A 20,125-nucleotide genomic window follows, 5' to 3' on the forward strand; every position below is an offset into this window, starting at 1 on the left:
GGTTTTCAACTAGCAGATTGCTTGCTATGAGTGATGCTATGTCTTCAAGCATCACAAGTGTTCGTCTGCCTCTCAGCATCACAGGTACAATGGCCTTGAGGAGAGCAGATTCAAAGAACACTGTTGAGAGCGCAACTGCGGATATAGTCGAGCAAGTGTCTATGAGCTTGCCTATCTATAAAGACATCAAGTTGTTCATAGACAAAGATATCAAGATGAAATGGCAACGACATCACAACAAACAACACCACCAGTAGCGGCAAAAGGTAGCAGACCTGCGTGTTACAAATGCAAGAGAATGGTTGTTGATAGTGCAAAGGCAGAGCAAAGCTGCAAGTTGAAAGCATATCTACTCGTGATGAAAGCAACTTTGGAGATTGAGGCTACGAGGTGATGACATGATAAGAGGATCGTGTGGAGGCAGAGAGAGAAACAAAGATGGAGTTGCAGGTGCTGAAGTGACAACTCAAGGAAGAACATGAGCTGCACAAACGAGAGGACTTGCAGCATGAGCAGGTACAGTAGGAGGCACAACATGCACAAACTGATGAAACTGCCCCATATAGGTTATAGACCCATCCTAACAGCTAGCACAGAGCAGACATGGTGAGCAGTGTTGTTGATTACATGTAAGGGTGTTTAGGAGCATGGATGTCATTGTGTGTGTGCATGCGATCCCACCCATTGGCACACTCACCGAGGTGAAGACAACGACCAAGTCCAATTGGAGTTGAACATGTATGTCGACAAGTTGATGCACATAGTCACCAACACACACTTGGAGATCAACACAGACACTATGCATCAATATGTTGTTGGTCCAGCTACACTCAAGACGATGATGCGCATGTTATCAAACGAGTTGGAAAGAGGAGCCATATTAGTGTACTCGGATGCAACGGAGGCAAGAGTTCACTTTCAGCAGGATGTCACCATTGAGCGCGCGAACACCATCACAGACGACCAAGCTTGGCATTAGTTCGCCACCTTTGATCATCATGAGTATGTCAAAGAGTTGGTCTTCCAACAACTTTCCGAGTCTTTGTGATAACTTGCATGGCTTGCTCAAGCCTATTTTGTCTCGCGTGGGTACATGTGCAGATTGTATGTAACATCTTGTAAAGTGAAATTCCAAGTGTCGATAGGTGAATGTAACAATCATGTAGTAGGTGAAGAGTCATGAGGGTAGGTGAAGAGTCACAAATGGGAATGTCAAGGGTCACCCCACCCTTTGCTATTTATAGAACCCCATAACTCATTGTACGGGCTTTTGGGCAACCAAGCTTGCGATAGGAGTATCTTAGAGAAATCTTGGAGTGTCTTGTAACGAGCCTTGACTTCTCCACAGTGCGGAGCTAGTACATCTCTTTGGAGGAGCAGGCGGAAGTGACTGTAACGTTCTGTTATTGGGACTAGTGGTTGGTCATGGTTGTACTGTATGATTGGAACTTTCAGTTCTTAATAAAACAGAGCCAACATGTTTCATGCATGTATTGTTATTGTATTTAAATTATCTTGGTTACTCTAATGATATATGTAGTTGTTTGCTTACACATGTATGTATAGACTCTCTCTGTATATGTATGTATGAATCTTACTGAGATGTGATGTTGGTTTAACCATCACTTTGCACTGTTGGTTCACTTGCCTTCCAGTTTGTGATGTATCTTTTCTCATGTGTTCCCTTCCAAGCCGCATGTTTCCATAGGTTTCCAAGGGGCGCACTCACCCCACTTTTCGTGTGTTAGAACCATTCATGCACCTTCCTTGGCTTGCTACACATGTCACACCCTTGCTAACAACAAGAACATCCTAATTACCTTTGCGTGCAACCGCGGTCAAGGCGATACCATACGACCCACTTCTGGGACTCCTACACCAAACGGTCTGAGGTCTAGTTGGGACTTCTTACCGGGGAGATCCCTTGACATGTTGGCGGGTCCAGTACCGTCAACAAATCGATAGGTATCATAAAAATGAACTTTCATCAAGTGAACATTATCCATTTGCTAATTAGCATTGAAATGTTGTAGGTGCTAAATATGCATCTTGTTTCACTGTTTTATATTTTGGTTTTGTTTTGGAATTAGATGGTAGTAGGTAGGATATCCCACTCCCGCTAGCTAACCGTGATAATGTTTCCGCTATCTGTGATGGTCCAGAATCTACTTCTTTCCTCTCTTAATTAGAGGTTGAAAGTGGTTTCATTGAAATAAGGTTCTTTTTATTCGTTTCGAGTGTCAGTGCCATGTCCACGGTGCTTGTTTAAGAACCCATATTCTTTTTCTATTTCGATTTTAAAGGAGTGCTTTAATTGACAAGCGATTTGGTTTTGATTTGGAATTATATGGTAAACTTTTGGATGAGATGGTTATCTTTCATTATTTTTTGGTTTTGTTCTTTTTTATATTTTGGTTTTGTTTTTGAAATAGATGATAAAATTTTGAATTAAATTGTTATCCTTCATTGTGTTTTTAATGTATAAATAAATTCAAGGTTCTAAGAAAATATTGGGACATTTGGATTTGTCATCTATATATCTCAAAACTCATTATTTTAATAATTCCTATTACATTTAATTTTTTTTTAACAAATATGTTAAAATTCCAAAAATCAGAAAATTTACCAAAAAAATATGTGTCATCAAATTATTAACGCCAATAATCAAGGAATGCATATTCACCCTTACAAAACATTCAATAATACTTACCAAAATAAATATTTGTGGCCATCTCTACTCAAGTTTGTGAAGTCGTTCAATGATCAATAACAATTTAGTATAAATTTATAATTCTATCACAAAACGTTCAATATTGATTACCAAAATAATATTTATGGCCATCTCTATTCACGTTTGGAAAGCCGTCCAACGATCAATAACAATTTCAATTTCATATAAATTTATATTTCTACCTCTTAACTAACATGTTTCCAAACAAGGATTGCTTTATGTTTCACCCAAAATGTAAGGGTTACTGTATCTTGATGTTGCAACGGTTCAAACATGGTAATTATTGCAAGGGTCAAACTACGCTTCCATTAAAGAATGACACATTACCATTAAAGAATGACACATTAACATGGTAATTATTGCAAGGGTCAAACTACGCTTCCATTAATGTGTTGTTTTTATGTACATAGATAGCATGTAATTATTATTCGAGAGGGTTTCCTGAATATTCAACTCCTGCAACTTTGTATGTGCCAAAATGTTTGATGGGAGTCCACAATAAGATGCCACTTTTTGGAACATTATTTGATCAATGAAATAGTAGGATTATAAATTGTTAATTAATATTAAATGTTTGTTTTTTTAAATGTATTTATTTCAATATAAATAAAAAATTACATTTATTTTAACATATTGAATTAATAGAGTTTTTAGAGTTAAGGGAATTTTTTGGCGATAAAAATTCGTAAAAATTTAGATATGCTTCTCAAATCTAAATTTTATAAAATATTTAAAATGATACAATTTCAAAAATTTTGATGTTAAAAGTATAATTATATTTAAATATTTAAGAATAAAAATTACTTTTAAAACTGATAGTGAGAATAATTATTATTGTATTATTTGTGAATGCTAATTGATTCATTATTTTTATTTATGTAAACTTAGTTAATTCAAAATTTTATTACTAATCTATAAGACAATACATTTTCATTCTAGTTAGATATTTTTAGGTTGAAATTTCTTTTTTTTTTGGTTAAGTAAGAGTGGATCCTTCAATTAACCAAACAAAGATTACATATGGTACACGTCTTTACAAGTGTAAAGATCAACAAAATACAGACCAATGTAAGAACAAACATACACCCAGGACATTCGAACCCATAACCTTACAATCATACCCACCAAAGCCCCCAGGGCAAAATCTAAAAAGAAGAAATTGCCAAACTCTCCGCAATTTTTCTCCTTCAAATTTTACCACTCAAACTCCCCAAAACTTAACCCTCAAGCCCCACCGTCGATCAAACTTTCCATCGGACGGTTGACCAATCACCAATCTGCCGAGATCCACCGTCTATCTTTCCTTTAATCGGACGATAGATACACACTCTGATCACCGAGTTGCACGATGAATTTGCACCGTTGATCAAAACCCATTTGATCAGACAGTCCACAAGTCATCGCTACGGAAACTTACTTGGAAATTACCTGCTTTTTCAGACCCGATATAGAATAAAACCATGGTCTAAAAAGATATCGGGTCCACCCAATCCCTTAACTTCCACTCAAATAGAAGCCCGATACCCATTCAATAATGAAGGCCAACAGAGTCAATGGTCTGCGGCCCATCAAAAATCACACTTTTTACCCCAACCACCACTCCCACCGAGCACACTGTTTATGCTATGGCATAAATATTGACTGTGGGATCAGACAGTTGAAAATTTCTCCTCTCTATCGAGATCCATCGTCTATCTTCATTCAATCTGACGTTAGATAATCACTCTTATCAACCGAAGTGCACGGTGATTCTGCACCGTTGATCAAAACCCATTTGATTAGACGATCGCCAAGTCATTGCAACAAAAAAATTACATGGTAAATACTCGCTTTGACGGACCCGGTATGTTATAGACATTTTTGTGCCTCGTAACATGGAGCATGAAATGTCGATAATTACAGGGATCCTCAGTCCCTAAACATGTTGTTCTTACCCCTAGAAGAACAAGGTCAACAAACCACAGCACTTCCCATCAGTTCTCCACCTGAAAACACTCAAAAACAGGCTATTTTTGGATCATGTCAGCTGCTCCACTGAGCATCTGCGCTGGAATGCAACTGCTCCTCCTTGTACCTGCGCTGAAAGTCAAATCTAATGAAGGCTACCTGCGCTGGGCGAGATTGGCCAAGTGGCACAGTCATTCTGCAAGGTGTCAATTGCCCAGGAAGCTTCCAAACTGACACTTGGTTCATGGGATTCGCCCTGTGATGAGTAAGAGGTACTTGATCTCCATGTGTAAGCAAGGATCTCCAAGTGGACTCAAGAACTGAAGTTTAACTGAAGAGGGAGAGGACACAAGGCAGCTTTATGTCAGTCTCAAGCTGACTCATCCTTTCTTCTTCTCTCCTATATATAGAGCTCTTCTATGAGGTCTAGGGAGGCTGGAATTTTGTGCAAAGTAAGGAAGTGTTGTTGGTTTACAGTTAGAGCTATTGGGTGATTGTTTTTCCAGAGGTGAAGAGGAGACTTCTTGCTGCTGGGGAGGTGCTGCTGGATTGGAGCCATTGATGGTTGTAACCTTCTCAGAACCCTGTTACTTTTATCAATAAAGCTTTGAATGTTCTCCTATATACTTGTATTGCATTGATGTATTGTATTTACTTGTATATTTGATTCACTCTAATCCATGCATCAGTTATGAGTACATGTATCTTGTAGTTTTCTTCTCTCTGTTGTGCAGGATCTGTGTGTAGCTGGACCGGCAAAGGGAGCAAGGAGCTGGGAACAAGAGACAAAGAGAGAGGATAAGGATCGACAAAAGCGAAAGACACCGGTTGGTTAATCTTTTCTTCCTTCTCTCTGTACTTTCATAAAGGAAAACATTAAAGCTTTACTTTCAGTTGTTGCTAAAGACTGTCACCTTTAGAGTAGGGATAGGGTCATCCGAGTCGGATACTTTTCCCCACAACAAACTGGCGACTCCACTGGGGAGCCTAGTATCTTGTTGGTGTTTGTAGTATTTTGCTATTCATTTCCTGAACCAAAGAGTACCGAATCGAAAAGATTTTGACTATATCAAAAGCGAAGTAGAGGGGCTGCTACTCTTGCTCATTTTTTAGCAGATTCATGATTTGAAGAGCTGATCTACAAAAGACTCTTGTACTCTTTGTGATAGCTTTTCATCCTCTTGATCATCCCTTAGCTTGTACTTGACCTATAGCTTTTCATTTCAGCAAAAACAATGCATTTTTGAGCTTTTTATGACCCAGAAATCCTTGTAAACGCAACTCTCGTGTCTCAGTGCAGGCTGTCCACAGGCAGTCTGCATTCCAGCGCAGGTACTCCCTTCGGGAACTGCGCTGAGAGTCAATTTGACAGACCAGAGCCTGCGCTGATCCAGTTAGGCTATGTCTTCCTGAGGTTTCCCACTGTGTCTGAGCCCTGTTTTCACTGTTATTTTGCTGCTGATTGCTTGTCATTGTACTTGCTGTAAACCAACTTTCCTTGACATTATTCCGCCTCAGTTGTGTGATGAAACTGTGATTGTTCTTTCAGTATTTCTTGCTTCAGTTACAGTTTCCCTTTGTGAAAAGCGAACCAGTATAGCTGTGGCCTCTTAGATCCTGAACTGTAAAAGTGTCTTTGTGATCTTAAGAGCTAGTTTTATTACTGTTCATGGTTGTTTGAGTTTGTTTGTTTTTCATTTTATGGTTTGAATCTATACATTTCCAGTGTCTAAACAAGTCGATCTTAAGGTGTCTTTTGATTTTGGACAAGCTTGTTTACTTTCGCTCGAAATTAGATTCAAATTTATACAACAGTTTCCTTTTTGTCTTACATCAACATTAAGGATAACGAAAAGAAATATCTGCATTGTGCATTTTGCATTTGACTGTGTGCTTGACGATTTAGGAAAATTTGCATTTTAGTGTGTGTTCTATGATCTGTGCGAAAAGTTGTGTCTTTCTTTTCCCTCAGTAGATTAAGGTTTTCAAAGTTGAAAGATTGAAAAGTTTTGCTTCTCATCTTAGATTGCATTTAGGAAGTTGTATATATACATCTCGTGGTGATCCTTAAAGGCAAACTGCTAAGCAAGATCAACATTAAAATAAACCAAATTTACATAACAACGCTTTGTAACATAACGCAAACATCTAGAGGTCTAGGTAGAGACGTGTTCCGGCGTCGTTAAACATAGTGACTGTCGATCTCTACGAAGGTGGGTGATTCCTCCTGAGAGTCGGTGGCACTAATACGGACTTGTGCTCCCGCGTACCGTCGCGTATATTGGGAGACCCCTATAGGCATTTATCCTTTATCCTTAGGAAGCCGTGTTGGCCGCCCTACTGATCGCGATGCAGTGAACACAGCATTCACGAAGATCGACCACCCGTACCGTAAAACGTATTCTGTGGTTTCGCGAAAGGTTTGGCACACCCTCTGCCTAGATCTCCAGAGCAGTTTCTTTTGGCCTTTTTCAAACTCTATAATTGAAAAAGTCCAACCGAGCATTTGTCACTTCGGGCTCGTTAAAACATCGAAGGCGACTAGAGTCATCTTTAGCTTTTTCTCGACTCTTAAAACATGAAAAAGCAAGTTTGTGTCTAAAAGCGTCGTTAATAAAATTTATTTTAAGCGGAACATAATCACCTGTTATTCCCACGTTGATCTTTCAGTTGAAAAGTATGGAGCCCACCAACCAAGGAAGCAACCTTGGCGGAAGTCCAAATCCCTTCTCCTCTTGGGGAGATGTTGGTGCGCCTCATATGGCAACATTGTCACTTCCAGGATTGACAATTGGCCTACCTGTATGGCTCTTTTCAACTAATGTAGTCCAGATCGCCACTAATCCTGAGCAGTCGAATCAACAGTCAGAGCAGTCTAGAACTACCCACCAACCTTCCACTTCTTACAAAACTTCCTCTGATCCTTCCTCTTCGCAAGGTGGAGCTGGCAAAAGTCAGCCTCCCAAGGAGAAGAAGGAAAAGAAGAAGAGAGAAAAGAAGCAGAAGGGGCCTATGGCGAAGGCGACTGGGGGCAAGCAAAAGACAGCTGACAAAAACCCACACACTGCACCGACCGGGCCTAAATCGCCATGTGTCATTTGCAAAGGGACCCACTTCCATCGTGATTGTCCTTGTATTCCCCGGATACTAAGGGACTGGTCCCCCAGGTTGCACAATCCGGTAGCATCAACCTCTGGAAGTCATGTTGATTGCAGTCCGTCAACTAGCGAGAGTGAAGGACGAAAAGGGAGACCAAGATCACCCTGTATGTTGTGTGAAGGCGATCACGCCATTCACCGATGTCCATTCTTAGATGAGGCGAAGAGAGTTTTGGAAGATCGTCCGGTATCACCGTTACGACTTCCTCCTGGATACCAAAAACTCGTGCCTAATCCCTCGATAGTTGAAAATACAGCTGGCCCGCTCAAGTGGTCGGCTGAAGCGTTAGTCACTGAAAATGAACCTACTGAATCCAGACCGGACGAAAGTCCAAAGGTCGATACGGCAGTTGACCCGGTTCTACCTTCAGAAGTTTCATCTTCAAATGACACCGTCGCCGAAGAGTCATCTTCATGCGACACCCTCACTGAAGAGAATAAGGATGACACCATCCAGGTTCTTTTCATCAGCACCGACTCTGATGAGCGTCAGGGCAATGCGCCCATTCCTTTATCGCAGGAAGGAACATCATCAGGGTCATATCCGGCCGTATATTCGGTCCCACCACCAAGCAACCTGGTTGTATCCTTTGATTGGAATCAACTAGGCAGACCCCGGTTACCAGCCAGTGTACCATTCAGAATCATTGTCCAGATCTATAGAATGATCATGGCTGGTACTATCATTGATGAAGGGGCGTCTGTGAGTATCCTTTCCTCTGTTGCTTGGAAAGCACTGGGTTCCCCGACGCTTTTACCTGAGTTAAGAAATCTCTCAGGTTTTGATAAAGGAACCAGTCGACCATTAGGAATCCTCCCCAATGTGCCTGTTACATTGAAAGGGAAGACCGTTAATTTGAACGTGATGGTCGTCCAAGGACCCTTGGATTATAACCTACTCCTTGGACGCGACTATATTTATTGCATGGGAGCGATAGTCTCCTCACTCTTTAGAGTAATGTGTTTTCCACACGAAGGAAGGGTGGTCAAGCTCGTAGACCAACTTTCGTTTCCGGGATCTCGCATCGCAAATAGTCAAATACCATTCCTAAATGGTCTGTTCACTCAAGATTCGCCTCCACCCCCAGTCCTCCTTCCCGATGAGTGCGAGTGATTCGGAAAGAAAGACTGGAACCCAGGGGGCATGCACCCTGGTCTGCTTCGGGCAGAAGAAACCCTGGGTGTAAGGAAGAATTTCCGCAGAAGAATAGACTAGTTCGTACCCCGTCCGGCGGTGGAAGAGGGGTTGTTCTAGAATAATATTCTTTTGTCAAAGTTATGTGAGTGAGATAATCAGCTTCTCGCTCCCCTTGTCTAAATAATCAGGATACCGAGGAAGGGGACCATTTGCGGTAGCAAGTAGTAACCATCTTTGAAGACAAGCCTCACCCATTAAAACATATGTTTTGAAGGATAAGTAGGGGCAGCCTCCAAAGAAAGAGATTATATTGCTGCATCAGGTGGTCGCCATCTTTAGTAACCTGATAATAGACATCGCCGAAGAAAGAGATTGATTTGCGGCAGCAAATAGAACCCTCTTCGGATAATAAGAAAGAGGCAAGCCTCCCTCAATAATACCAATGTTTTGTCTTTGAGTAGTGTTCTTCTCTTGTCACAAATAGCTGTTCGTTAAAAGTTGGGCCGACGGGAAGCCTGAGTACCGCATAAGACCCCCTAAAATAACGAGAAGACTAGTATCGTTAACATTAGATTGGCAAGATGACAAGTAACTGTGAACACCCAAAGAAAAGCAGAAGTAGGGGAGAGGAGGGGCAGCCTCGAAATTCTGTCCTTCGCCTGGGGGCATGCAAACTTTTGGAATGTAAGCAAGGGGCGACTATTTATTTTTTTAAATTTTTAGGTCCTCCCTTTAAACCCGTAGGTCTAACCCTTTAAACTCGTAGGATTAGCCGTTTCCGACCTTACATGAAGAAAGCCTGTGGGGCAAAGGTAAAAACTTGCCAAAATTGGAGCATAGCTTCGTGAGATAAAGCTCCTTAAAAAATAGCTATCTCACAGGAGGCGTTCTTATTATGACTGGTATATCGAGCAGTTTTAGCACATAGTTCATGCTCGTTAAAAAATAAACGCAAGATCCGAGCAGTTTTAGCACATAGTTCATGCTCGTTAAAAAATAAACATAAGTTTATGAGCAGGCTTTCCTTCAGAGTTCAAGCTCATTCAGAAAAAACGAACCGGTAAATAACCTTTTGAGATCGTAAATTCATCAGCCATAAAAGCCTTGGTCGTGTTTGTGCACCGTCACCTCCACTGTTCATTTGGCCGATCATTCACCTCCATTTGTGTGTTTACCTCTTTTGAGAAACAGCTGCGAAGAGTGATTTCACCTAGCCATCCTTGTGACACTGCCGTGATTGGAAAATTCCAACCTGTACCTGGAATCTGCTGCTATCCCTGTTTATCACTCGTTCCTCAAAAGACGAGTCTTCTTTGAGCTCTTTTCACTGACTCGTAAAATATGAAAAGTTTGCCGAGTTTTGGCCTTCCAGCTCGTTAAACGACCGGAACGCTATCCCTCCTCTAGATTTTAATCTTTTTTGGACCTGAGGGATTATTGCACAAAAAGATCGAGCGCTTGTTTTGTTCGGCTCGTTAAAGCAATCGAAAACTCATCCCTTCTGTATTGTTTTATACTTTTTCGGACTTAAGGGATTAGATGACGAAAAAGGAATTATGGAGTTAACTTTCTGTACCTTTTCAGACTCTCTAAAGATGAAAAGGACCGAGTTTTCTTTGTCGTTAGACTCGTTAAAATGATTAAATAGCGACAAACTTGTCTTTAGACGAGAACGAGTTTCCCTATCGCTAAGCTCGTTAAATCTTAGCGATGGGCTTGCCCGAAGGGCAGGTTATAGAACAAGCATATGTTATCCTCCTCAAGCTTGACAAAAATAAAGAGGTACTGGTCAGAAATGACTGGGGAAAAATTGGGAGAACATCAAAGTTTAATGGTAGCAAGTCGCTCTTGAACATGACACTTTTCCTCCGTTCCGCATCGGGTTGGGTTGTTTCATTCACCGGTCTCATCACCATGGTCTTCGCCAAACCATCCACATTTGGGGTAATGCTACCGATCCATCGCATCAGTGTCGTTATATGTTCAAGAGGGGTCATTCTGAAAGTGTCAACCGTGTCCCATCCACTGCCATACATTATCCTTCATCCATTCATGATCGCCACCCTGAATCATATATCACAGTTTGTTTTCACCTCCACTAAAATCATTAGCTCCGTTCCGTGTCATTGATGTGGGATTCATTAAGGCCCTCCTTTGACGGATCGCTTCTTGTCGACTTCAGCTCATTATCCAAGAAGTTGATCAAGGAACAACCCCATCAGTACTTTGAAGCTTGCATGCCTCAATGGCAAGTTTCTCACTTCCGGCGACAGGTATACATCAATGACCTTCGACCAGAAGATTTTGCGTGGCGTTCGACGCCAAGTCCTTTATTCACGCCACGTGAATTGTACTGCAGTACCTTGAGGGTCATTATCATTATCGGTGGTTCCTCTCGCGCTTGTTAACGGTTTTCATCATTGACCAGTAATCAAGCGATGTCTTTCCATGTTCGACTTCAGCGAAATTCTCACATGGATCGACTTGTACTTAGAGTGAAGATCGAACGAGTTTAAAGACCCCGGATCTAGTTTCATCCATCAGGGCTGCGATACATATTCAGGAAATATAAAAGCATTTGTCATGTACATCATTGCAGCAGATGATCATCCTACTCAAAGGATGATAATTTCAGCAGAAAATTATCAGTCTACCATCAGACGATCGTCTGTTCTATGTACCAAAATGTATTTATAAAGCTGAGCATGGGAATGCCCGCCTCAGCTAGATCATGAAAACAGAATGAAAAATAATGTATTGTATTGTATTGTATTACAGGGCACCTCTCAGCACTTGAATGAACTTCGGACCCTCTGGATAAAGCATTTCACTCGATAAACGGCCTCATACTTTAGGGGGCAACTGTTATAGACATTTTTGTGCCTCGTAACATGGAGCATGAAATGTCGATAATTACAGGGATCCTCAGTCCCTAAACATGTTGTTCTTACCCCTAGAAGAACAAGGTCAGCAAACCACAGCACTTCCCATCAGTTCTCCACCTGAAAACACTCAAAAACAGGCTATTTTTGGATCATGTCAGCTGCTCCACTGAGCATCTGCGCTGGAATGCAACTGCTCCTCCTTGTACCTGCGCTGAAAGTCAAATCTAATGAAGGCTACCTGCGCTGGGCGAGATTGGCCAAGTGGCACAGTCATTCTGCAAGGTGTCAATTGCCCAGGAAGCTTCCAAACTGACACTTGGTTCATGGGATTCGCCCTGTGATGAGTAAGAGGTACTTGATCTCCATGTGTAAGCAAGGATCTCCAAGTGGACTCAAGAACTGAAGTTTAACTGAAGAGGGAGAGGACACAAGGCAGCTTTATGTCAGTCTCAAGCTGACTCATCCTTTCTTCTTCTCTCCTATATATAGAGCTCTTCTATGAGGTCTAGGGAGGCTGGAATTTTGTGCAAAGTAAGGAAGTGTTGTTGGTTTACAGTTAGAGCTATTGGGTGATTGTTTTTCCAGAGGTGAAGAGGAGACTTCTTGCTGCTGGGGAGGTGCTGCTGGATTGGAGCCATTGATGGTTGTAACCTTCTCAGAACCCTGTTACTTTTATCAATAAAGCTTTGAATGTTCTCCTATATACTTGTATTGCATTGATGTATTGTATTTACTTGTATATTTGATTCACTCTAATCCATGCATCAGTTATGAGTACATGTATCTTGTAGTTTTCTTCTCTCTGTTGTGCAGGATCTGTGTGTAGCTGGACCGGCAAAGGGAGCAAGGAGCTGGGAACAAGAGACAAAGAGAGAGGATAAGGATCGACAAAAGCGAAAGACACCAGTTGGTTAATCTTTTCTTCCTTCTCTCTGTACTTTCATAAAGGAAAACATTAAAGCTTTACTTTCAGTTGTTGCTAAAGACTGTCACCTTTAGAGTAGGGATAGGGTCATCCGAGTCGGATACTTTTCCCCACAACACGGTAGAGATTAAAACCTTGGTCTAGAAAGATATTTGCAGCTTGATATCCATTCGGTAACGAAGGCCAATAGAGTCTATGGTCTTCGGCCCATAAAAAAACACACACTATTTATCCCATCCTCCATTCCCTCCAAGCATGCTATTTAAGCTATGGCATAAGCATTGACTGTGGGATCCACTGTTTGGATTTTCTCTGGCACTTCAATCAAGCTCGGGACTTCAGCTCTTTCCCATTCCCGCTAGTCTTCCTCCTGCTCATTATTCATGATCTTGAAGCACTCTATATCTTTGGCCTCCTATCTATGACAATCCTCCCGCAGTTTACCAGAGGGCATAGACTCCCAGTCATACCTGATGTAACTCTCCTTGCATATCACGCCTTCATTCGCCAAACTATCAGCTAACATATTGGCTTTTCTACACACATGAACGAAATTGACTATTCTTAGGTTTTGCAAGTGGGAGTAAATGCGTTGAAAGACTTGCGAGAGCCTCTAATGTTTCGAGACTTTTCCAGGTGTCGTTCCATTGCACATTTTCTTAGCCACATTAATGAGCAATTCTGAGTCAGCTTCAATGATGACGTTGTGTAAATTTAACTCAATCAGGATTTCCAGGCCCTGTTCTAAGGCCATGAGCTCCGCCATGTTATTAGTGGCAGTCCCCACATGAATGTGGAAGATATCTTTTATGCTCCCTTTCTCATCTCTTATGACACCTCCAAATCCAGCCATCCTTGGGTTGCCCTTAGAGGCCTCGTCTATATTTATTTTCACGAAACGATGAGGAGGAGGCTGCCAGATATCATTACCAGCAGTTGTTTTGCTCTCACCATTAACAACACCAAGGGGTACCAAAGAATGGAGACCCAAATCCCTCAGAATGCGAGCCTCCTGGTCCGAAGGGGGTCCTTAGGAATTTTCCACATAAGGGCTCCAACAGTATCTTTGATTTGTCATAGAATTTGGCCAATAATATTCTGGGTCGAGCCAGTTTTGTTCTTGAAAATCCTACCATTACGTTCTTTCTAGACATCTCAGAAAATAAAGCCTGGAACCAGAGTCCAAGCCTTGTTAATGATTTCGTTACTTGAGAAGTCTTTCCTCCAATTCTTCAATGTGTTGGTGATGTTGAGCTTGTCTCTCTCAGTTTGCCTGAACACTAAGGCTGCCCAATCCCACAAGGTAGAGGTATAAGGGCAATGGTTTAGTAAATGCTCCATCGTTTCTTCCTGTAATCCACATAGATGGCACTTGGATGGGCCAACAAAACCTCTTTTCAGAAGATTCTCCCAAGTGAGAATCTTATTTTGGTGAACTAACCACATGAATAACTTGACTTTCGTCCATTATGGGTTTCTCCAAAGGTTATTCCAAACCTGGTCAGGGTTTGGATAATCAAAACCTAGGGCCATGCGTTTAGCTTATTTCAGGTTAAAGGTTCCTTCGGTGTCTAAGCCCCATCTAAGTTGGTCCGACGAGGAAGACACTAAAATCTTCCTCTTTTCCAAGTCTAGAGCCAAGGAATCCGCCTGTTCTTTCAAAGGACTCTCTTCACTGTAATCAAGATTCTTCCATATTTGCCATTTGCCATTATCCCTTACTTGATCCTAGAAGTCACTTACCATGAGTAGACCTTTGTTATCAGTGTCATTTTTGAGAGCGGTTAGTTCCTCTAAACAGATTTGGTTCCTGCTGCCAGTTATCCTCCCAAAACCGTGCAAGGTTCCTAACTTTGATTTCCCAGAAACTATGCTGCTGGACAATGCCTTTATTCTCCCAAACAAGTTTCCAAATGTGGGAGCCCTTGATGTGCCCTGACATTCTGATATGATCCCTCTCCTGCCAACTCTTTGCATATTTCCGCTTCCAAATCTTTGCCTAAGGGGTTGCCGATTCCTTTAGCCATCTCCGCCAAAGTTTTGCTCTCGAAACTCTGTTGAGGATTTCAAGATCATGAAGCCCCAAACCACCATGGGCCTTAGGTTTGAAGAGCTTGCCCCAAGCTACCAATGCCCACTTATTTTTCTCTTCCCCTTTACCCCAAAGAAAATCTCGTTGAATACTCCTGGTTTGTTGTATAACACCTTTGGGAGCAGGGAGGGCTGAAAACATGAAAATGGGTATAGCTTGTAGAACAACCTTTGCAAGCACAAGACACCTTGCCAAGTTCAAAGACCTACAGGTCCATTTCCTGACTTTATCCTGAAGTTTATTGGTGACCGGTTCCCACACTCCCTTACTCAGATGTTTGTCAGTAAGAGGCATTCCAAGGTACTTGGAAGGTAACTGAGCCCTTTGAAACCCTAGAATTCTAGTGAGGTTCCTCTGAATAGCAATGTCAGTATTGAAGAAAAAAAACTTTTGATTTTTCAAGGCTTACCTCGGTACCAGCCGCCAAAGCAAAGTCGTTCAGGATTTGTTTGAATGCTCTAGCTTCTTTAACCGTGGGAATGCCCTGCAGCATTGTATCATCCACAAATTGTTGATGAGGAGAGGCATCCCCATCTGGGGTAAGTTTCAGACCCTGGATTCTTCCTTCACCATTTGCTATTTTGGTTGCTTTGCATAGTCCTTCCATCATGAGAACAAATAGGAAGGGGGAGAGCGGATCCCCTTGTCTGAGGCCTCTAGAAGGTATAAAGGTTCTAGAGGGAGATCCATTAAGCAGAATTGAGAAACTAACCGAGGATACAAGGGCCATAACCCATCTTATCCAGTTGTGGTCGAATCCATAAGCTCTTAGCACCTCCTTGATGTACGCCCAACTTAGCTTATCATAAGCTTTCGCTAGGTCCAGTTGCATTATCATACCAGCTTGCTTCTTGCTCTTAAGAGAGTGTACCACCTCATGTGCTTGTATGATGTTGTTGAGAATCTGTCTTCCTTCCACAAAACCAGTTTGCTCCTCTGAAACGAGAGCAGGAAGAAGAGGCTTTAGTCTGTTAGCAATCACTTTGGAGATAATTTTGTACACCACATTACATAAAGCTATGGGTCTGAATCTATCCAGTGTCATAGCTTTTTCCTGCTTTGGAATCAAAGCTATGAAAGAGGCATTAAGAGCTTTCAAAATAGTTTTGGATCTTCTAGAGTCTTCCACAACCTCAAGGATATCTTGTTTGACTGTTTTCCAACAAGCTTTGAAGAAATCCACATTGAAACCATCAGGGCCAGGAGCTTTCCTGTTTTGCATCTCATTGATGACCTCACTAACCTCCTCTTCAGACACTGGCCTGTTAAGATTGTGGTTGTCTTCCCTGGTTACAAGTTTAGGAATGAACTTTGTGAATTTGTTAATGAACCGAGATCTATCAACGAGAGGCTCCTCTGCTATGCTATGGAAGTGATGAACTAGGACAGATTCTATTTCTATGTGTGAGACAAGCTCTTTCCCTTGAGAATCTTTGAGTTTGGAAATTCTGTTATGAGATCTGTGATCCAAAGTTGATCTATGAAAAAACTTTGTGTTTCTTTATCCTTCTCTTATCCACAACACCCTCGATTTCTGTCTCCATAAAATCTCCTGTTGCAAGCACCGATCCTCCCAATCGTTCTGCAGAGAATCATCCAGAATTTTCCTTTCCTCTATAAAACCCTCTAGGATGTTGATCTGATTAATCTCCTGGAATTTCTTCTCAACTTTTTTTTTTGGCTTTAAAAATATTGCCAAACTCTTGTTTATTCCAATCTTTAAGCCTCGATTTGATGTGCTTGAGTCTCTACTGCAATATGAACATTTTAGTGCCTTGAACGGGCCTATCTTCCGTCCACCATTTGTCAATATTGCTGGTGAAGTCAGGGTGAGAGAGCCATATATTTTCAAACCTAAAGGGTCTGTTCCTTGGTGTACCCATAAAAGTAGCTTCCATATGGAAAGGCCAATGGTCTGAGCCTCCGAAGGGAAGGATTAAAGCTAATATATCAAGGCCTTTGATAAGGAGTTCCTCTGAGACTATGAATTTGTCTAATTTGGAGGCAACTTGAGAAGCTCCTCCTCTCTTATTATTCCAAGTAAAAATGCCATTTGTTGTTTCTGTGTCCACTAGCCCCATGTTATTCATGAAGATCTGGAAGGTAGTGGAGTCCCTGCCTAGTTTCCTTGTACCTCCTTTTTTTTTTGATATATCTTTAAGAGATCTAATCATATTGAAATCCCCTTCCAGAATCCAGGGCATATTAGGATGTCTCTCCCTCAGTTCCTCAAAGGGATGTGAGAAGCTTTAGTTTGTCTTCTAGTTTTTGAGGGCCATAGATATTAGTGATCATGCAGATCTCCTTATCCCCCAAAGGTTGAATCACCATCCATAGATAATTCCTAGAAGCTTCAGCATCCAAGTTTTTGAGGATCCCATAGAGTGAGAATCCCCCCTGTTGAGTTGCCTGCTTTTACCTCTAGATACTCATACTTGATTAACTATTTGCTATGTATCTCTCTGATCTTATCCATCAAACATTTTGTTTCCTGAAAAAAAATCATATCTGATTTTTCTTCTTTTATTCGACTACTAAAATTTCTTTGTTTCCTTTTACTTCCTAGACCCCTAATGTTCCAGGTTGTAAGCTTCATTAAGAAAGGTTTGTAAAGGAGTAACTGGTAAGATCCTTCATCTTACCTGAGTTAATCATAAGTTTTCCACATTCGGACAGCAGCTCATTATGTTTCTTCCTTCCTCTTTTCCTACTCAGGTTCTTTGAAGAAAGCATCGGTGTATCCTCCATCGTTTTCACTCCCCTATTCTCCTAGTTGTCATGGTTTCTTTTGACTCCAGAGCACTTTGTTTGTGATCTCTAGAGGAAGAGTTTTTGAACCCTGTCAAACTCCGCTTTTGGCAGAGAGTCAACCCCTTTGGTGATTCCTTGCTCCAGAAAATTTTCTAGATCTAAATTCTCCCTCTCTAGAATCTCCTGCAGTTCATGGTCTTCCGTTCTTGCCTCACTTGGAGTCATCTCATGGTCCCTGTTGAGCTCCATCATATTTGGCATATCATCTGTTTGTTTGTTGTTTTCAGGTATCTCCTCCATGTTAGCATCCCCTTCCTTCTCATTGTGAATATTCTCCGATTCTTGGTTTGTCCCATTGTTTTCAACTTCTTCTTCTAAGATCTTGAAACTATTGTGGTTCGTTTGTCCGTCTTCAGTACTTTTCTTTTGGTACCTCTTGCCTCCTTTCCCTTTACCCCCTACCTTAGTAAAGCCTTCGAGATCCTTGCCTATGGTGGCTTTTGTGTTGCTCTCTAGTTTGTTCAAAGGGCAGTCCCTGTATAGGTGCCCGTGTTCATGGCACTTACGACACCTGAATGGGACGTGTTCATAGTCTACCATTTGCACCCATTCCTCGTCATACACTTCCAAAATGATTGCATCTGGAAGTGCCCCAGATAAGTCCATTTCCACACATATCCGAGCAAAGGAAGTGTATTTGCCTCTTAGAGTAGTATCTGAGATTTTTATAAAATGCCCTAGCTTGTTACCGATAGCCTTTAGAGATTCTGGCAGCCAATAATCTAAAGGAAGGGAGTAGAGTCTTATCCATACTAGTACCGAGGTGAAAGTCTCTTGTTCTGGGACAAAGTTCATTACCCATGGTCTCATGTAAAGGCCTGCAGATGCGTAAAAATAGGGTCCTCCTTCGAACACTCTGTCTTTGTCCTCTAGGCTTGTGAACACCGCCGTGAAGAAACCCTTGGACCCAAGGTGAAGGTCAATTTTCCCCTTTGGTTTCCAGTGGTTCCTTATCCATGCTTGCAAAGCCTTCTTCGTCGGCCAGATCCCCATGAATTTATAGATAACAACATATTCCGCCATGTGTTCTCTGTGCACCTGCAACGCTAGGTCACTTAAAATGACTCGAGGAATAGTGGTCGCCTTATGTTTACATGCCCCTGATGTTTTCATGGGAGCAAATTTCTGACTGCTACACTTTGTCCTCTTCTCCTTACTATGTTCCTCATGGTTCTCTTCCTGTTCTTGAGGTCCGATGGTTTCTGATTTTTCATTATTTGCAATCTCTGTTGCCACCTCCGCTGGTTTCTTGAAGCAATGGGAACCAACTCCCTTGCTTCTGTTCGCAGCTACTTGACTGTAGGAGGTAGCAGAACTCCCTCCTCCTTGCCCCTCCATGGTAACCAGCTACACAAACCCAAAAGCAAAACCCTAAATCAGAACCTCCGCTTCCCCGTTCTCTCTCTAGTCACATCAAAATAAAACTTCATTTCATTCGGAGGTAATTCAAATGTTAAGTGGTCAAGCATCGAAATTTCAAAATCAAAGAACCTATTAAATTTAAATTTAACAACTTAAACAAAAATAATGACTATTCCATTTTGAATGTATTTGAACCTTCCATCTTTACAAGTGTTTTCTTGTGTTTTAGAGAAATAAATTATTAAGTAATAAAAATATATAAAAATATTGTTCAAAAATATAAAAAAATAGTTATGTGAGTGTTGTGAAAAATGTGTGGGAGTGATGGCTTGGGTTCTAGGCAGCAAATCTCAGGGCGTCATCATTCCTTAACCTACCCTTGACATCCAGGGCACTCATTTCTGCAATGCCCAGATACAAAATGGATCAGATCAAATCAACCTTTTAGAAATTCTAAAGAATAGCCAAAAGCCTTTTTTCGATGGTGATATCGAGTTTCATGGAGGATGTGGTATCAGTCACTCTCAGGGAACAAAGAGCATGGAGGCAAATAAGGATATGGCAAGGACTGTGAAGATGATCCACCAGCCATAAATTTGTGAAAGTAAATGGAAGGGTTTCTCGACCGATTGTTCTCCAGGCGACCTAGATCTAGCAAATCTCCTTTCTCAGAGTAGAGATGATTGTAGATCTATACTTTTCTCTGAAGATATGAGCAATGATGATGGGTCCTCTGCGTATCTATGCAGTCACACCCTTGAAGATATAAATCTTTCTGACAAAGCAAAAAGGATAGTAGATTGGTGGTGGGACATGGTTTTGCCGATGGAAATAGATTATGTAGCAGATCCGCCTAGCCTTTTTATAGATTTGGCATCTATCTTGTGTACAAGACTAGACCTAGGTTATGCACCTCGATTCTTGGTAGAATACCATGAATATGGAAAGGAGGGCCCCCCAAGGTCCATGGAATTTGGGATAGAGGCATATTTGTTCCCCAACTAGTGTTCATTAGAGAAATGTGAGAAGGCACATGTTGTGGGGGAAGGGTGTAGTATTCCAAATCTTTACACAAA

The sequence above is a fragment of the Pinus tabuliformis genome, chromosome 2_2, assembly GCF_031772625.1.
Source record: "Pinus tabuliformis cultivar Carrire ecotype Pingquan chromosome 2_2, CPIR1, whole genome shotgun sequence".
Classification (NCBI taxonomy): domain Eukaryota; kingdom Viridiplantae; phylum Streptophyta; class Pinopsida; order Pinales; family Pinaceae; genus Pinus; species Pinus tabuliformis.